This window comes from Saccopteryx leptura, chromosome 1, assembly GCF_036850995.1.
Source record: "Saccopteryx leptura isolate mSacLep1 chromosome 1, mSacLep1_pri_phased_curated, whole genome shotgun sequence".
Taxonomy (NCBI): Eukaryota; Metazoa; Chordata; class Mammalia; order Chiroptera; family Emballonuridae; genus Saccopteryx; species Saccopteryx leptura.
This window is the reverse complement of record NC_089503.1, coordinates 171856564-171877129: the sequence shown is the minus strand read 5'-3', so window position 1 is coordinate 171877129 and position 20566 is coordinate 171856564. Positions and strand designations below refer to the sequence as shown.

The 20566-nt window shown below is 42.4% G+C and overlaps 1 long non-coding RNA gene and 2 pseudogenes across 1 annotated transcript in view; 2 read left to right on the top strand and 1 right to left on the bottom strand.

Annotated features, from left to right (window-relative positions):
- LOC136389100 (uncharacterized) overlaps positions 1–20566 on the top strand; it is a 345590-nt gene that overhangs the window by 114322 nt on the left and 210702 nt on the right. The window lies entirely within an intron of this gene.
- LOC136389099 (importin subunit alpha-8-like) lies at positions 1043–3457 on the bottom strand (annotated as a pseudogene).
- Positions 9892–12267, top strand: LOC136402636 (broad substrate specificity ATP-binding cassette transporter ABCG2 pseudogene; annotated as a pseudogene).

Here is a 20566-nt window from a genome sequence, read left to right as displayed (position 1 = left end):
CATGGATCCGGCTGCCCCCCACCTCTAGTTGTGGTGCTCTAACACTCATGATGAGCTGTACCTGGTGGACTTAGAGAGCTCTGGGGGCATTCTACCCACAGTGCTGTGATTCATCCCCATGCACGTGCTGCACTGGTTTCCTACGGCTTCCCGAAAAAATGACCAACCACGGCATGGCTTAAAACAACAGAAGTTTATTCTCCCAGTTCTAGAGTCTAGAAATCTGAATGCAAGGCGTCTGCAATGTCATACTTCCTCTGAAACCTGTAAAAGGTTTTCTTGCTTCTTCTCCACTTCTGGTGTTTGCCAGAAATCATTGGTGTTCTTTGGCTTGTAGATGCTTCAGTCCAGTCTTTGCCTCTGTTGTCATGGGGTTGCCTTCTCCCTGTGTGTCTCTGTGTCTTCATGTGGCATTCTCCCATCTGTGTTTCTCTTCTCCTTTTCTTTTAAGGATACCAATTCTATTGGATGAAAGGCCCACTGTGCTCTAGGATGACCTCATCTTAACTAACAACATTGGCAATGACCCTGTTTCCAAAGAAAGCCACATTCTCAGGGTTAGGAAACATCTTTTGGGGAGACACGATTCAACCCATAATGTGTAGACTCCTTCCATTGTCCAATTCCAGTTATTGTTTGCAACTGTTTGTGCCTTAGGTGGGCGGGTGCTGTCCTGATCTGGTCACGGAGGGCAGAGAGAGCAGACATTTGATTGGCTCAACCAGAAAGAACTATGTGAATGACGGAGTCAGAACCAGACAGCAGCTCTCTGACAGGCAGACACTGGAAATGGCTGGGGCATTTCAGAACTGATGATGCTGATGTCCCTCCCCCAGTGATACTGATTAAATTGGTCTCGGGGAAAGCCTGCGAATGAGAACTTTTTTTTTTTTTTTAGAGGTGAAAGTGTCAAAAATTTTATTAACATTCAGTTTTAAAAGCTTTATACTTATGGCATACTGAGATATAAAAGTGCTGCTTCTTAAAAAAGTTACCCTTTGCGGTTGGTCCTTGGTTTAGAAGTTGTGGAACTTCAGTATTTTTATGTTAAGTGCTTTAAGAATACATGATCTTGGTCTCGGGATGGTAACATTGTGTCATTTTCTTCTTCCTCAGAAAAGTGGTTCTCGAGAATGCTCAGCACAGTCATGGCAACTTGATGGTTCTCATGAAATTGCAAAGCCTTGATCCTATCCACCCCACCGAGTTCCTCTATCAGAAGACACAGACTCTCTTTCTCAGAAGGCTTCTCCGCTACCTGGAGGAGGAAAGAGATGATGTCAAGGATGACAATGACACATTTGGTGTCTGGGACAGTGAGGAGGTTCACCAGTGGCTCCAAGACTCCAGATTGAACAAGCTGGATCAACTGGTCCAAGCTGCTTCCACTTGTGAAGTTAGCCACCACCCAGATAGCCTCTTTCTGGACTTTAAAATATCCATTTTTTAGCAGAGACACCAAGGGGGGCAGAACATTGCAGGTGATCAGCTGCTGGATATGTTGGTAGGGCCCAGCAGCCACATTGCTCAGGGCCCAGGCTGCTTCCTTCTGGATGGAGGACTTGTGGTGCAGCAGGAGCCTGGGCAGCATGCTCAGGATGCCCGCATCAATGGCCCCCTGGGTCTGGCAGTCCGTTCCTGTGACAGTGTTTCCCACAGTCCAGAGAGATGGGGTCAAGACATTGAGTTCTGAGCTGGTCATGAGCTCCACCAGCCTGGGCAGCACCCCCATGTCCACCACTTGGCCAATGCGCTCATTATAGCCCTCGGTGAGGTAGCACAGGGCCCAGCAGGTGTCAGAGAGCACCTCACTGGCGTGGTGGTGGAGGAGGCAGAAAAGGGTGGGCAACAGTTGCTTCACTGCTTTCTTGCAGGGGTACGGGTTCTTGTTCCGGCACAGGTTGGACAGGGTCCATGTGATGTTCCGCAGAAATGTAATTCATATGGTTGATGATGTCAGGGCCAGCAGATGTGGGATGGCATTGCTTGAGATGACAAAGTCTCTGAATTCTGGGCCATCACCTGTGATATTCCCAAGGGCCCACACTGCCTGTTCGCACACAGCCATCTGGGGGGAAGACAGGAGCTCCACCAAGGGCTGGACGGCGACCCTTCCACTACAGCTTGAGTCTGCTCCGAAGTCTCAGAAACAATGTTGGTCAGAGCCCAGGCTGCCCCGAACTGCAAGCAGGGGTGGATGATGACCTCAGGAACTCCACCAGCCTGGAAATGAGCCCTGCTTCAATAATCAGTTTCAGAGGAGGTTTCTTCTCCCAGGACAGTGTTTTCCTGGCTGCCCTGGTGGCCTGGAAACACAGGTCTGGATCCGAAGCATTCACTCCATTGATTATTTCCTGTAGGGTGAAGCTGACCCCTTTGGTTCCTTCTTCAGAAGCTGGGTCAGAGGAGAGATTGGTGATATTTCTTCTCTTTAAGACCTGCTCATCTTTCTTGGCCTTTCGAAGCTGTAAGCTGACTGCTATCCACTGTTGTCGCCTCATAGATGCATCTTTGCCTTGGTACTTAAATTTCCTCAGCCTCTCTTCTGGAGCTTCTGAAGTCTGCATGTTGACTGGAAGAAGTAAACCACCTGAACAAGAGCAAGCTGCTGGTCAGTACCTGGAAAGAGGCTTTGGAGAAGACACAGCCACACTCACGCACAGGAATGGGCCAACACCCACTTGTTTCTCACCTAGCAGAGAGCTGCCACAAATGAGAACTTTTAAAAGCTCCCTAGTGACTATAGTGTGAAGGCCGGTCTGAGAATCACTGAACTAGAAGAACTCAGAGCTAATGGGGGCAGCTTTTCTACTTGATGGGATCAACACTTATTGAAAAGAATGGCCTGTATTTTTTTCTTTTCCTAAATCCTTGGAGCCAAATCTATTTGGAAAATTTACATTTAGGACTTTATTTTTTTTGGAATTTAAAAAAGTAATAAAAAATTTACAGTATATAACATAACACTGGCAGTGTGAAGGGGTCTCTTAACAGCACTCCGTAATCAAACTGAACATTTTCTTCAGTGAAACGTGTAAATATTCGCATGATAAAGAGGCCTGTGTCAGTTTCGTGTAGATTTTGCTACCAGAAGAAAATTGGTACGGGACTTAAAAAAATTTTCAGTTTTCAGTTCTTTATAGATTCTGGAATGGAGGATAAGGAATTGTGAATAGATTACAGGACTCTGTATTATAGAGCCCAAGAATTGTATCTCAACACTGAACCTGGCTGAAGAAGTCTTAGGTGGAAGTCATGTGTAAAGAGAGAGGCCTGATGCATGGCCTAGCATTTGAGAGGTTGGACCTGGGAATCAGAAGGACCAGTACTGGGTTTGCAAAATAGCTCTGTCTTTAATTACCTGAGTGACCTCGAGCAAGTGATTTAATTGATAGCATTCCCTGTTTTCTCAGCTGCAAAATGAAGTCTCTTCTAACTGCCCCAGGAAGTTGGATAAATGCGCTAATATCCACAAAGATCTGACTGAAGCATTAGAAGAGGCTATTAATACTTGAAAAAAAATAACATAAATTTTTTTTAGAGGAGCTGAAAGTATCCAAAGTCATGAAATGGTCTCATAACCAGGTGAAATATACTGGGACAGGAAGCCCTATGTTCCTCCTTCCACGGCATCTATTATTAGATATTTGCATTCATCTTGGCCTCAAAAGATGTTCTCTTGCTTGCTTTGCTGTCCAGTTAGGAGTGGGGAAGGGAGTTGGAATGAAAGATGTAGTATCTCTAGACAGATGTTGAGTTTCTGTCATTGTCATGACCAGCACCATTACCATTAGCATAGGGGACCAGTCGGTGACAGTTTTCCCAATGTAGTGCCACGTGGCTCCCACCCTGATCCCCACAGTTTATCAGACTGCTTTAATAACCCATCATTCTGTCTGACACCGGAGAGTGTGACCTTGTTATCAATAGTTTTGATGAAGGTCACTCTCTGATTCCCAGTTATGTGCAAACAGGGGATATGCCAGTCAGGCATAAGAAATAATAAGTAACCACAGATGTGAAGAACAATTTCCTGAATCATTAATTGCCAAGGAGAAACAGTGTTTAGTGAAAGGAAACGATCTACTCAAAAAAGGGGAGTTTTCCCGGACTAATTGATAGAGAGACTGCCCTGGAGTTTCAGGAAGGGTGGTGCCATCTCCCGGAGCTAGAGGCAAGCGTCCCATGCCTTTGAGACAGAGACCTCCATTTTTGTGCAGACTTAATTAGCAGGGATTTTCATGGGCAGTTAGCTGGTTCAGGGTAAAAAAAAAAAAATGAAAGTAGGAAAAAATACTGATATTATGTAGTTGATAAATATCCCTCCCCCCCCCCCCCAATTAAACAAAGTGATTTGGAGACAACTAGCAGGACTTTTTATGTGTTCGTCTATATATGGGCAGAGAAGAGGGGTAACTAGTCTACATTCTCTAAGTCCTGTGTATGGTGTTTTGGGATCCTTGTCATAGTTTGGTCCTAAGCTGACTTAGAAGGGCACAATGCTTATATACTTGGAAGTGAAATGTAAGAAATCTTGACTAGTCAGGGACCTGAATAGTTAAGGACTCTGGAAGATAAAAAAATAAAATGAAATAAAGACCCTACTTATTAGTCATTAATGACACATAGTGGTCCCAGCTCATGGCCACTATGTTTCAAAGCTTTAGCTGTGGGGACTGGGGACCAAGGTAGTATTGGGGTTACCATAGATCCAGCCAAAGACACTTGGTCAAGTCCTATGAGACCTAGCAGCCTTCTCCAGGCCATGCCTCATCATCTCTAATGGAAAGTTCAGTACAAGGGAAGTCTCAGGGTAGGAAAAATTGCCTCCTCATGTTGAGTAGGCATCACACAGATTTGCTGATGCTGAATCGCATAGCTCAGTGGTCCCCAATCCCTGGGCCGCAGACCAGTACCGGTCCCTGGGCCATTTGGTACCAGTCCACAGAGAAAGAATAAATAACTTACATTATTTCTGTTTTATTTATATTTAAGTCTGAACGATGTTTTATTTTTAAAAAATGACCAGATTCCCTCTGTTACATCCATCTAAGACTCACTCTTGATGCTTGTCTTGGTCACGTGATACATTTATCTGTCCCACCCTAAAGGCTGGTCCGTGAAAATATTTTCTGACATTAAACCGGTCCGTGGCCTAAAAAAGGTTGGGCACCACTGGCATAGCTTGTTATTTCTGGGGTTAATCTAGGACATTACATGAAATAGTACTGTTTAAATGTGTACCTACCTTTCTTTGCAATAAAAAACTTAAGACTTCAATAAACACCACCAATGCCACTCTTAATCATACTGGAAGAATTTTGTATAAATGGTATACAATGATCAATATCAATTTAACTCTGGTTATGCATGTAGAAAATAACAGAGTATATGAATACATACATAGGTAACATATATAGGTAATCCTTATAAATATCTACATCTATAATAGATAAAAAATATAAGGTATGAAAAACCAGTTGACACATACAATTCTCTTTGCTTTATGAGGCAAACTGGTAGGACAGTGAGGTTCCCCCAGGTTGTGGCCAAAATGGGCCAGAGGAAAAGACAAGTTAATTGCTCTACAGACAAATAGAAAGGGGCATATTAAGTATTTGGGGCATTTTTACCTCAATCTTGTTATTCTTTTTATTTTACAAATGAGAAAAGTGACTTTTAAAACAGATGAATGACAAGCCCCATGTGTCTATTTAATCTACAAATACAAATTGAGTGCCTGCTGCATACCAGTAACCGGGGTTCCACCCTCATGGACCTCTATGGAGTGAGGGAAGGATTACATAAGGACAGAGTAAACAAGTATATAATTTAGACGTATTGTAAGTGTTCTAGAGAAAGAAATGAAGGACTGAGGAAACAGAACGTGAGTGAGGATCGTCCATTCTGAGGGCAAGTCAACTGCTGCCGACTCTCCTAGTACAGGTTAAAACAAATCACAGATAACTGTGCTATGTTGAAGAATTCAAGGTGAAATCACAGACAATAAAAACCTAGTGAAGGAGTGTTCCACATAGAAACTAACATCGACAACAAATGCCCTGAAATGGTAAGAGCTTGTCGTGTTAAAAGGAAGAAGAAAGCCGGAGACAGTGGAGAGCGTGATCAAAGATGGACACAGAGATTTGGGTGTTGGCCAGACCACCGAGGATTTGTCAACTATGATAAACTGTGGGGAGGAGGTGCCACCAGACAGTGTAGAATCTGGAAGTGACATGGTTTGTCTTATGTTTTGGAGAATCGTGATGGTTTTTGTAAAAGGATCAGAACGTAAGGTGGCAAGCAAGCATGCAAGCAGTAAAACAATAGACAATAGGATGCTCTTGCTCTTGTCCAAGTAAGAGATGATGCTATTATGGGAGGTGGTGAGAAAGGATTAGATTCAGTATATATTTTGAAAATAGAATGGGCAGATTACTTGGTATATTGGGGAAGAGAAAAACCAAAGATGACTCCAGGATTTTTAGCTTAAGGAATGATATCAATGGTAGTACCATTTTCTGAGATGGAGAAAATGACAGAAACAGGTGTGTGTATGGGGGTGGGGGAGAGAGTTCGGTGTTGTGTACTTTAAGTGTGAGATGCTTGTCAGATACCCAAGCTGAATATTGAAAACGCATTTAGGAAATTTATTCCAGAGCTCTCAGGGAGGATCAGATCTGGGAGTCATTGGCATGTGTGCAACACAAGGAAGAAAGCTGCCCTTCGGACCCAGTATCGAAACAAAGCAGGAAATTGGAGCCCAGATGACAAGGAGAGGTGCATAGTAAAAATATAACCCCCCATTTCATCCCACCTGTTCCCTCTTCTTCAAGAGTCCTTGGAAATATTGAGGGACATTATACGGGATGAGGCTTTAAGCTTTTTTCCCCCTTTTACCATTAAAGAAGTCCAGATGTCTGGAGGTTTGGGGCATTCAGGTCCCAGACACTAGGATTTTGATTATAAAATCCATTTTAGGACATCTGTAGCTACATGCTCAGGCTTTTATAAAAGGAACACTATCTGAATGTTTTCATTGAAAGTGTTTTGAACAGGGGCCATCTAGGTAGACGGGGCATAAGAGGTGAAATACTGCTAATTGGAATATGAGTCTGAATCACAGAAGAGGAGTCGGGGTCAGAATGTGAATTTGGGAACAATCTAGAAAGCTGAGCTTTAGTGGCTACCTAGGGAATAAAGAAAGAAATGATGCCCAGGGTCTGAAACAGCAAGAAGATAGAGAAAACATCAAAGAAGGAGACTAGCAATAGGAATGCAGAATGTAGTTTCAGTAAAGGCCAAAGAAGAGATTTAACGTTTTATAGCAATGACATTCATCTGATAAATATTTCTTGCAAAGTAGCCCTGGCTGGCCTTAAAGAACTCTCTACGGGTATTTTTTCATGCTGATTTCTCTGTGTTTGCTGTCAGGGTGCAGTGTGAGGCTATACCTTTGCATAATGTTTTCCCAATAAGGGCTAAAGAATTTTGAGGGGCGGGGGTTAGGCTGAGGTGGAAAGAGAACCGAACACCAAGTCACATTTCTGGTGACCTTCATAATAGTGTAGCAGTGGCATCCGCCCTAATGATTCTGTTCAAGGGACCTAAAATAGCAACTCGGAAGGTCAGCAGCTCACAGCCAGCCTCCGCCCATTTCTCATCTTCCTTTGTTTTCATTTGCTCATTACAGGGAGCCCCTGGTCTAAGGAGGGTTCCCATGCTTCCTGCACAACCCCTGCCCTCTGGCATCCTGCCCTGTGCTCTTTAGTATCCTTAGCTACTCTCTGGTAAATAAATCCAGTGTGGATACATAGGGACTTGTTTGCCTGAAGTCAGTCCTGATGTTCCGAAACTCTCTGGGGTTTTCTGCTTCAATATATCTTGAGGATTTCTGCTTTTTGATGAAGATTTAAGTCTGATTTTTTTTTAAATATAGGAGTAAAAAAATTACATCTTTTTATTTACAAAAAGCTTTTTCCAAATCATCAATCACTTCCCATGCATTTTCAGCTGTTTTGATCTTAAATAAAGCTTCAGTTTGTTGTCAAGTGTCTAAGAATAGTATAGTCCAATCTCCACTGTTCAAGTGAATTGATGGTTAATAATATTACAGTGGTACCTTGAGATACGAACAGACCAACATACAAATTTTTAAGATACGAGCTGCGACTCGGTCCGTATTTTTGTGCAAGATCCGAGCGAAATTTCGAGATACGAGTCGTGATTTGGGAAGCTTCCGCTAGTTGGTGCATTGGTGCATGGGTCCAGTATCGGCAGTTTGATATACCAGTTGACTGACTTACGAGCTCGGTTACAGAACGAATTAAATTCGTATCTCAAGGTACCACTGTATTTGATTATTCTCTCACTGAATAGGTCTGTTTTTTTACCATTACACACACACACACACACACACCCTTGTATCAATAGAAAGAAGCATGGTAATTAAAGAAGATGTGTAGAGGACAGCAATTATGATAATTATGGCATGTGGTGGACTTCATGTTATGGAAGAAATTTACCTCGACACCCTTCCATTGCCCTTTCTGGCCCATTTGGAAACTTCTGCTTCCAACACAACCCCAGGGCCATCACCATGCTTCCTTTAGTAACTCAACGTCCCACAGACAGATATCCAGTCATTATCCTGCCTCTACAGACAACTCAGCCAGTTGGATGAAGTTAACAGACCCCCTTTCCCTTGGCCTTCAGTTTCTGGCTCCCTTCTACAGCAATGCTAATTCTATTGGACCAAATTTCTACCCCCACTGTAAAGTGTATTAGAGCAAATCAATACAATAGCATATTGTTTCCCTTCCTTTACCCAATCTCTTTTTTAAAATTTTATTCATTTTTTTAGAGAGGAGCAAGAGTAAGAGAGAGAGAGAGAGAGAGAAGGGAGGAGGAGCAGAAAGCATCAACTCCCATATGTGCCTTGACCAGACAAGTGCAGGGTTTTGAACCAGCAACCTTAGCATTCCAGGTCAACGCTTTATCCACTGTGCCACCACAGGTAAGGCTACCCAACCTCTTTAAAAATGATTTTTTTTCCCTTTAATTTTTGTCTTGCGCTTTAAAAAGTTAAGCCCATGCAAATTACTTTAAGATCAGGTGAAGAGGCCCTGGCCAGTTGGTTCAGTGGTAGAGTGTTGGCCCACTGTGTGGATGTCCTGGGTTCAATGCCCAGTCAGGGCACACAGGAGAAGCGCCCATCTGCTTCTCCACTCCTCCTCCTCCTCCTTCTCTCTCTCTCTCTCTCTCTCTTTCTTCTCCTCTCCTCTTGTAGCCATGGCTTGATTAGAGCGAGTTGGCCCTAGGCACTGAGGATGGCTCCATGGCCTCTGCCTCAGGTGCTAAAAAATGGCTGTGGTTGCAATGGAGCAAGAGCCCCAGATGGGCAGAGCATCGCCTCATAGTGGGCTTGCCACGTGGATTCTGGTTGGTGCATATGAGGAAGTCTGTCTCTGCTTCCCCTCCTCTCACTAAAAAAAAAAAAAGGTCAGGTGAAGGAAGTGATGGTATATGACATTTGTGAGGACAACAAATCATGCTTTTCTTGGGAGGAAATACACTAGACCTCCATTCATGCATTTGAGTATTCTTCTTTGATTATTTTTTTCTTTACTAATTTTATAAAGACCTTGGCCAATTGCAAAACAAACAAACAAACAAACATTAGTATTTTAATTGTAGTCTTACAATAGTTTAAAAATTAACCTAAGAGTCAACCTGGCCCCTACCGCCCACTAGTGGGCGTTCCAGCTTTCATTATGGGCGGTAGCAGAGCAACCAAAGTATAAATAAAAAGGTAGATTTAACTATAGTAAGTTGTTTTATAAAGATTTATTCTGCCAAACAGCAAAAATCCGACATAAATTACTTGAAAGGCAGAAACTCTCCAGATGGCTTCTAATAATGACCCAGTTTTCATTTCAATGACACAAAAAAACACCTGTGGCCTCCCTAGGAGGACCCCCAAGGACCTGAAGACATTTACTGAAGGAGCTGTTTTAAGTTTTCATAACATCTGCTATCGAGTGAAAGTGAAGAGTGGCTTTCTACTTCGTCGAAAAACAGTTGAGAAAGAAATACTAACGAATGTCAATGGGATCATGAGACCTGGCCTCAACGCCATTCTGGGACCCACAGGTGGAGGCAAATCTTCGTTGTTAGATATCTTAGCTGCAAGGAAAGATCCACAAGGATTATCTGGAGATGTTTTGATAAACGGAGCACCTCGACCTGCCAATTTCAAATGTAACTCAGGTTACGTGGTACAAGATGATGTTGTGATGGGAACTCTGACAGTGAGAGAAAATTTACAATTCTCAGCAGCTCTTCGGCTTCCAACCACTATGACGAATCATGAAAAAAATGAACGGATAAACGTGGTCATTCAAGAGTTAGGTCTGGCTAAAGTGGCAGATTCCAAGGTTGGAACTCAGTTCATCCGTGGTGTGTCTGGAGGAGAAAGGAAAAGGACTAGTATTGGAATGGAGCTCATCACCGATCCGTCCATCTTGTTCCTGGATGAGCCCACAACTGGCTTAGACTCAAGCACAGCAAATGCTGTCCTTTTGCTCCTGAAGAGGATGTCTAAACAGGGACGAACCATCATATTCTCCATTCATCAGCCTCGTTATTCCATCTTCAAGTTGTTTGATAGCCTCACCTTATTGGCCTCAGGAAGACTAATGTTCCACGGGCCTGCTCACGAGGCCTTGGGATACTTTGCGTCAGCTGGTCACCACTGTGAGCCCTATAATAACCCTGCAGACTTCTTTCTGGATGTCATTAATGGAGATTCCTCTGCTGTGGTGTTAAACAGAGAGGATGAAGATGATGAAGCCAAGGTGACTGAAAAGCCTTTTAAGAGAGATAAGCCACTTATAGAAAAATTAGCTGAGTTTTATGGCAACTCTGCCTTCTTCAGAGAAACAAAAGTTGAATTAGATCAACTCACAGGAGTTCAGAAAAAGAAGAAGAGTGAGAGCTTCAAGGAGATCACCTATGCCACCTCCTTCTGTCATCAACTCAGATGGATTTCCAGGCGTTCCTTCAAAAACTTGCTGGGTAATCCCCAGGCCTCCATAGCGCAGATAATCATAACAGTTATCCTGGGACTCGTTATAGGTGCCATTTTCTATGATCTAAAAAATGACCCTACAGGAATTCAGAATAGGGCTGGAGTGCTCTTCTTCCTGACGACCAACCAGTGTTTCAGCAGTGTGTCATCCGTGGAGCTCTTCGTGGTCGAGAAGAAGCTCTTTATACATGAATATATCAGTGGATACTACAGAGTGTCATCTTATTTCTTTGGGAAACTGTTATCTGATTTACTGCCCATGAGGATGTTACCGAGTATTATATTTACTTGTATAACATACTTCTTGTTAGGATTGAAGCCAGTGGTGGAGGCTTTCTTCATCATGATGTTTACCCTTATGATGGTGGCTTATTCGGCCAGCTCAATGGCACTGGCCATAGCAGCAGGTCAGAGTGTGGTATCCGTAGCAACACTTCTCATGACCATCTCTTTTGTGTTTATGATGATTTTTTCAGGGCTGTTGGTCAATCTCAGAACAATTGGGCCTTGGCTGTCATGGCTTCAGTACTTCAGCATTCCTCGATACGGCTTTGCGGCTTTGCAGCATAATGAATTTTTAGGACAAAACTTCTGCCCAGAAAATGATACCTGTAGCTCTGCAATATGTACTGGAGAAGACTTCTTGAGAAACCAGGGCATCGACCTCTCAACTTGGGGCCTGTGGCAGAATCATGTAGCCCTGGCTTGTATGATTGTTATCTTCCTTACAATTGCCTACCTAAAATTGTTATTTCTTAAAAAATTTTCTTAAAACAAAACATGCACAGAGATAAACTTTGGCCAACTGAAATTTGATCCACCATTAAGGAAGGAGACAGAACCATATTATGAACTTCTCGACAGTGATGGTGTTTTGGACCATTCAGAAGAAATACACTACACTACAGGATCTAATCTTGATCTAAAACTAGAATATGGACAAGGACACTAAGATAGTTACTTTTTAGGTGCAAACTGGAGTCTGCTGAAGTCCACTGAAGAAGAATTACGTCCGTGGTAATTTGACTTTTTAATTAAGGTTAAAATACTTTGGCACAGATGAGCAAAGTCTGTTAGTCCCTTTCTCTGTCATGTAGCCTTTAGAGTATTTTGTTATTGTTGTTGTTTTAATTCTGAAGATGTAGAAATAAAATTTTGTCTTGCAGTAAAAACAAAAATTTTTTTTCTAATTTACAGGGATTTATTACAAAAAAAAAAAAAAAAAAAAAAAAAAAAAAAAAAAAAAATTAACCTAAGGATAATTGCATCTTTTGGATGTTGATTTTTTTTCTATTCAAGACACTAGTATGACTTCCCATTAATTCAAATCTATTTTTTGAGTCTTCCCATATGGTTTTAAAGTTTTGTGTTATATAATTTATAATTTTAATTGTTTTATTTATTTTTGGGTAGTTTTTGTCTTACTGTTGTATACAGGAAATTCTATTAATTATATCTTGTAACTGATATTTTTATATAGAAGGAGATTGGTTACTCTAATTAAATTTATATCCTACCTTTATTATTATTTCTAGATGTTTTTGGTATTTAGGGCCAAAATCTGGTGCTAGATGGGCTCATTGCTAATGGTATGTCATTGCTTGTAAATAACCCAAAGAAAATAATTATCAGTCCAGTTTTAAATGTCCTTTTTCTAAGAAGCCAGAGCATTGAAGCTTATATTGTAGCAAGGTTTAAAGATTTCGTGGCCAAATAAAATGGGCATTGCGTAATTTTACTGTCATTTCAGAATTTTTCCACGTGACTTTGTTATTACCCAAGACGTACAATATATTTGTGTTGGGCTCATTCTGTGAAAATCTCCCTGGTCTGTTACATGGTTTTGAACTGGGTTTCAGGAGACTGCTCCTCTATTCTAGATCCTTCTATATATGCTTGATGTATCAACCCCCAGATTGCTTCATATGTAAAGTGTATAGAATAATAGTCATTACAGTCTCCCTAGGAAATTTGTGAGGATCGATTTGTTAATTAGGTGGAGTGCTTTGAGATCTTAGAAGAAGGAGGTTTCATAGATAAAGTATAAACATTTTATAATGTGTGTAAGGTTCTGCTTCATGGGTGGGACGACACCCTCTCAAACAAGGTCACGGAAATGGCCTGCAGGCCTGTGGAATGACAACAATCTAATCTCCCCCACTGCACAGCTCCCTGTCCTGACACCATTGTTCCCTGTTTTCTGGCCCTCCCTCGGCAGAACCCTTAAACATTGAGCAACCCTCCCGGCTTGCAGGAAAACTAAGTGCATACTTGCCTATAGTCCAAAACCAAGATGACGTATACTTCCCATCGAACAGATGTGGTCAGCCGTTGATTGAACCCAGAGAAGAAGAAATTAAACTTATCCAAAACAACCCAGGGTGGGAAACAGGGACGGGCAACGGCGAGTGCATGCACAGCGCTTCTCCTTTCTGCTGTCCTCCCTTGCCTCTCCCCCATCCACGTGTCCCCTCTTTCTCTGGAAGGAGATGTTCCACATCTCTTTTTCTCCTTGGCTCTCTTTGCCTGGCCATAAGCATAGGTGTGTTTGGGGGAGTGAATATTTCCATTGCCTTCCAAAAACTCACAGCCGAGCAGAGATTTTTGAATGACGCCGAGTAAGTGTTGCCAATTTCCATCATTCAGAGACTTATTATATCTGTGGAGAGCTCAGCCAGGCCCTGCTTTTTGGGCACTCTCTGTGAGCAATCTCATTGAAAATCACCAACAAACTCAGAGTCGTACAGGAATAGAGTTGGAAGAGGATGTGGAAGGCTTCTCACCCCAAACTCCCTCTTTCTCGTGCCCCATTGAAAAAGCTCCTCCTTACAATCTCTGCAGAATTCCGTTCAGCTTCAGTTCAGACAGCTCCAAGAATGGGGAGCCCATACCCTCCCAGCACATGTCTGTCCCAGCTCTAATAATTACAAAGTGCATCTTTACTATAAGCCAGAATCTGCCTGTTTATGATTTCTACCCTTCCTAGTTCTCCTCTCTAGAGCGACATGGAATAGCGATAGCCCCTCCCTGTACACTTGATTTCTCCTATTTATTTGTTTTTGTCCTCATCTGGGTTAAGCAGCCTTAGTCTGCCTGTTGTCTCTGTGTGTGAGGTCAAGTGTGTCTTCCAGTATGGCACACTGGTTTTATTATATATTTATCTCCTTCAAGTTTTATGCTGTTGGTCCTGGCTGGTTTGCCCAGTGGTAGAGCATCAGCCCAGTATGTGGATGTCCCAGGTTTGATTCTGGTCAGAACATGCAGGAAAAGTGCCATCTGCTTCTCCACCCCTCCACTTCTCACTTCTCTCTGTCTTCCCATCCTGCAGCAGCGTCTTGATTGGAGCAAGTTGGCCCCAGGCACTGAGGATGGCTCCATGGCCTCTGCCTCAGACTCTAAGAAGAGCTCGGTTGCTGAGCTATGGAGCAAGGGCCTCAAATGGGCAGAGCATTGCCCCCTTGGTGGGCTTGCCAGATGGACCCTGGTTGCGGCACATGCAGGAGCTGTCTCTGCCTCCCCTCCTCTCACTGAGTTAAAAAAAAAAAAGTTTTATTCTGTTAGTTTGGGTCTATTGTTTAACCTTTTCCAGTCTTGAAATATCTAGCTAGCTAGCTCATTAGCTATTCCTCCCACCTTTTGGACTCCACAAACTGGATGCCTGCTTTCTGTAGAGTCATCAATTGCCTGGCCAAACTACTGGTGAAAAGAAACTGGGGTCCAGGCATAAACGAGTGAAGGTCTGTCTCCTTTGAGGGAAGGACCAGCAGCTGTGGGGAGTCAGGCCATATCCCCTCAACTTCCCTTTCGCTTTTCCACATACAGGCCACAGGCATGTCTTTCATTTCTCAGCCAGCAACACCCTGGCTTGAGGCTGCTTCAGGCCGTCAGAGCCCATGTTGCTGAAACCCACGCAGAACCTTTCCAGGAATTAATGTTTTCCTGGGGGCAGCTCTTAACCAATTAGCATTGGATCCGCAGGAGTGTAAATACCCCAGCTCTCCATATCCAATGCAGTCACCTCCACAGTGTGGTCTCTACTGTTATCACAGCCCCTCTGCAGGGTTAAGTCAAAGCAGCTTGCATGGGGCTTTGCCAGATAACATGCCTTTTATGTGTGCATGTGTGTGCATGTGCGCGCGTGCCTCTATTATATAAAATCAACATATCTAACTTGCTAATCTATGCTTTCACTATTGGTATGCAATAGCTTCTTGCTCACCTGTATTTTTGCCTTTTAGAATAATAATATTTTGCCTATCGATTGATCTCTTTATTATGTTCTATAATGATGTATGTGGTAGAGAAAGTTTTCTTTTCACTCAGTTCTTTTAACTACAGCAAGATGGATGTCTTTATTTATTTATTTTATTAAGTGAGAGGAGGGGAGGCAGAGAGACAGACTCCTGCATGCGCCTCAAGCAGGATCCACCAGGCAAGCCCACTAAGGGGTGATGCTCTGCCCATCTGGGGCCGTTACTTAGTTGCTCAGCAACCAAGCTCTTCTTAGCATCTGAGGTGAGGTCAGGTTCCCATTCTCAGCACCTGGGGCCATCTCGTTTGAACCATTCGAGCCATTGCTGCAGCAGGGAATAAGGAGGGTTGGTGGAGAAGCAGAGGGTCGCTTATCCTGTATGCCCTGACTGGGAATTGAACCTGGGATTTCCACACGCTGGGCTGACGCACTACCGCTGAGCCAACTAACTGGCCAGGGCCTGGATGTCTTTTTAATTTGAAGATCATCCTTCTTAAAAGAGAATATAAAGCAAAGGTAGAATGAAGAAACGAGGCCTTTGTATTGTTGATTTCTTAATGTTACATGGATAGGCCACTAGTATTAAGGCTCTTGATATTTTTTTTCTTTTGTTCTGAATGTCATTTTAAAGGGCATTTCCACTGTTGCCAGCATTTGTTACAAACTGAAGTCATTCCAGAGTGGGTCATTTCTGACTTTTTCTCCCAAATGACAGGTTTACAAAGTCCATCAGAGCAAAAATTAAGATGCTTTCAGGTGTTTATCAGGATGGGGTGGTAGGAGTCTGAGTGGTTCTTTGAGGCTCTGCTCCTTGTGTGCAAGCGTTCTAAATGAAGACAGTGTCCTCTGTCTCCTCCTCCCTACTGGACAGCTTACGGACGGAGGGAAATCACTTCTGTCTTCCTATACCAAGTGCTTTCTAGTATCATCTCCAATGTGTTTTATTTCTTATAATGCCTGTGTCCTTAGGCTGAAGGGTTTCCCAGGAGTATAAGACAGTATTTTTCTTTCGTTCATCTATTGGATACTTCTGAGTCAACTCAGATAGACTATGCTGTCAGCAAGAGCCAGCTCTGGGCCCACGACTTGTGTTGTTATCCGTGCTGTGAGTAGATAAACTCTGCAACCTTATGTTTGGTCCCAGACATTTTTTTCCTGTTATTTTATTCAGTGAATCGGACTATGCTCTCTCCCTGGCTATTCTTATTTCTAGATTCTATTATATCAATTTATTCTAAGTTTTAATTTTGTTTTGTGGGATTACAGTAAGTCACCTCATAAAAATATGGTGAAAGTATAAATATACATATACAAATATATGAATATGTACATACATTCGTGTATATACATAAATATATATATATATGTTATATCTGTGATCTCTATTGTCCAGATTCATTATTTTCCTCTTTTTAATCAGATTTTAATATGTCTTAGGGTAATAGAAGTGTAAGCCTTGAAAGTACTTTAGATAAATTTCAATCCAACCTCATACTACTTTTGTAGACGCAAAAATTGAGGCTGTGCAGATGTTCGCTAATTCAAGGTCACAGTGATGTGACTTAGCGTGGCCCGAACTTTGAATTCTAGTTTCCTGTCAAAAAAAGCTCATTTTTCTTCATTCACCATATTGCTCGTCCCACCCATTGGCCCAGGAAGTTAAGTGACCATGAGAAGGGAAACAGAAAAAAAGAAATGAGTTCATTTTACTCTTCTGGTTAAGTAGAATAAAAAGACAGATGGGATCCGCTCTGAAAATGGCACCTTCTAACGGAATTCGAGGGCTGCCTCATGATTCTCAGCACCACTGCGAACCTTGCCCTTCACCCTTAGTTAGGGAAAGAAGTCCCTGGAGAGTGACTGTCCTCCCAGCAGCACGACACATGCTTTTCTCCCGTGTGGGCAGTACCACAGAGCAGCAACGCGATGCGATGGCCACAAAAGCCTTCTTGTAGTTCTCGCTTCTCTTGGCTTCTTTTCCTGGCTCCACAAATAAACCAACCAGCAGAGGAGCAAGCGATCTGAAGGCATGGGACACCCAGTTGTTCCAGCTTGTCACAAGGCGTATTTTCAAATCACTATCAGCTCACTTTGAAAAGTGCTCCACAACCGAAATCCAGCCTCAGTGACGGGCGGCAGATGGCAGATTAGGAAGGTCTGTGGGAGACATGGAAGTAATTCAAACAGGAGAGGGACTTTTTTGTTCTTCTGGGGGAGGGGATGAAGGGTCCATTTCAAGCAGAGGCAGCATTGGTGATGAGTTAGAAAGGTTGTTGGAATGGACATTTCATGCTTGTGTCCAGGTTGGATGGGGCCTCGGAGACCAGTCTTTGAACTAGTGACCTTTGAGTGAATCCAGACACCATAATTAGGCTAAGAAAAATCCAAGAATATACTTTTTCTTTCCCCCAGGTGACTTGAGACACTATATATGCTTGGGTTTCTCTGCTGTTCTCAGTAATATGTGTGTCTTTCAGTCTCACCTGATGTGTAGCATCACGTGACAACACCCAAGTTAAGAAGTTTCTCACATAAACATGCGATATTCCTCTAAAAGCTTTGTACATATTTCTTTTCCTCTAATATGTGTTTGACCATCTAAAACTATAGTGAATCATTTTGTGAATCGATAGTAATTCATGTGGGTATGCTTTACATAATTTTTTTTTATATAAAGTTGGTTTGCAGTGGAGTATGGATTTTTTTTTCCCACTTGGCCATTGGTAGTAAAGCAACTACTATAAGAGAACATAGATATAAATGGTGGGGAGTATATACTAGGTCTACCTTGAGAAATAAACCTCTAATTGTGTGTGAACAGATTTTAATTACCAGCAGAGAGGTTGATAAACAACACCGCTTTTGTTTCCTTATTTGAGGAAAAGAGGAAGCAAATAATGTCCTTTTCTTTCTTTTTTTTTTTCCTATGCGGTTGGGGGACTGTCCCCAGTGTTGGCTTTCATCCTATATAATCAATTTTCCAAGCAACTGAATGAAAGGAAGGAGGGTTTGTTAGTGACGGGAGCCATGTCCCAACTAGGATCAACTCAGTTTTTTTTTTCTACTTCCTGACATATCAGCAAATTATTTTTATTGAGCCACTTGGGGAGGAGGGTCAGAGGGCAAGGGCTCTATTTACCAGAGCGGGTTTAAGCTGGGGAAGGCGAGGTCAGAGGGGCAGGGGGACCCTCATTACTCTGGGAGGGTTTGCTCTGGCTCTGTGCCTGCCCAACTGTGTTAGGCTCACCCTGGGTGTTTGCTAGCAAGAGGCACGGGGTTGCAGGTGTTCCACACTCGGCAGCGTCTTCAAAGATCAGCCTCAAATGTTTCTGTTACTATAAGAGGATTAAAAGGATTTAAAAACATAGGAGTCCTGTCCAACTGCTGGCGTTATTTTGCCAACATTTGCCGAGAAGGAGGAAAAAAGAAGGAGGCTGTATCAGCTATAAATCCCGGTAGTCGGGAGAAACATACTTTTCCGGTTTCATTTTCCCCCCTTTTTCTCCTTTATTTTCTTTTATTTTTTAACAGCCTGAATGTGGAACTGTAGCACTTTCAACTGGAACTCATTAAGAATTCATGGGGCAGAAAATGTAAGGGGTTCTGGAAACAGGGACTTTGAAAGGCCAGAAGTGAGCTATAAATAAAATGCCGCTGAAATTCATTTCTTTTTTCTAGTGGTTAAATACACTTATTACAGCAGAATGCAAACGGGGAGTAAACCAGGTGATTTTTGACCTGAAAACCCAGTTTACGTTGAGAGGCACGTTGACATTTATGGACTTACTTACCACATGTAGGTGTCATAACAGCCATTATACAGTCTCACAAACCACTTTCGTTGTCCCATATGGGCTGCAGAGCCTGACGGCTATCACCTGTAGGTGACAGTATGGAGGCCAGGCATCTGGAATCATTGTGAAGGCACCACTGTTACCGCTTAGGGTTAATGGTTTTGAACATCAGATTCCAATTTCTTTGCTTTCAGCTTTGCCTCAGTCTAATAATCTACTTGTAGTGGTTCTGGTTCTACTTGGAGCATATTGATTTTCAACAAGGTCCAGTGATGAGGCAGAGAACTGAGCGGTGTTCAGCGTATGACTCTGGGTAGACCAAATAACCCTTCTGAACTTAGCTTCCCCTTCAATCAAATGGGAATGATAATGAACTCTATTCACCTCATAAGACTCATCATTTCTATAATAAGGATAAAGCTGAAACTAAACAAGACTCATTTGCATGTGTTCTAGATAAAATATGAACACATGCCTATGCTTACACATACACAGCCATATCACCCATTCACATTATACCAAGTCTCTAATTTCTAGGGTAATATTGTAAAAGTTTGCTTGTCAGATGGGTGTTGATTTTGGAGGACACCACAGAAACTATTTATTTGAATATGTCCTATCATATCATGATTGTTACAGTAATTCCTAACGTGGGTCCAGGACATTTCAGACTCAGAACTGGGCATTAGAGGTCCTTTTCCCCAGAAATTCAATGCAGACATTTAGTGTGCAAATCATGCATTTTTCTGGAAAGAAGTTTCATAACTTTTATCTGATTCTTGAAATTCTGTAAGTCATGAAATTCTGTAAGCTCTGAGGCAGTGGGTGAGGATACGGGCTGTCTCTCCAAAGAGACACACAACTCTTTGTCTTTCCTAGAAACAGATAGCTCTTGGTTTTTCTCTTGGCTCTCCCTCTGAACTTTTCTTTCCTCCACTTCCTCATCTGTAAAAAAATTATAAAACAATGCATATTTTATTTTATTTTTTTAGATTTTATTTATTCACTTCTATAGAGAGAGGTGAGAGAGAGAGAGAGATCGAGAGAGATAAGGGGGGAGGAGCAGGAAGCATAACTCCCATATGTGCCCTGACCAGGAAAGCCCAGGGCCTCAAACAGGCGACCTCAATGCTCCAGGTCGACATTCCATCCACTGCACCACCACAGGTCAGGAAAATGCATATTTTAAATTCAAATTAAATAATACATTGTAACACAGTTTTTGGTAATGCTCAGTAAGTGTTAGCTATTCGTTTAGTATGTTAATGTCACATAATATCTTCCAAGGCAAGAGAGATATGGTGGGAGATGTTGGCCTTGATTCACTTGCCTTCGAGTAACTTCAGGAGGTCAGATACATTAATATGCGACGTCATATAGCTATGACAAGAATTCTGCCAATAATTGTGTATGTGTTCACATTAAGGAGCA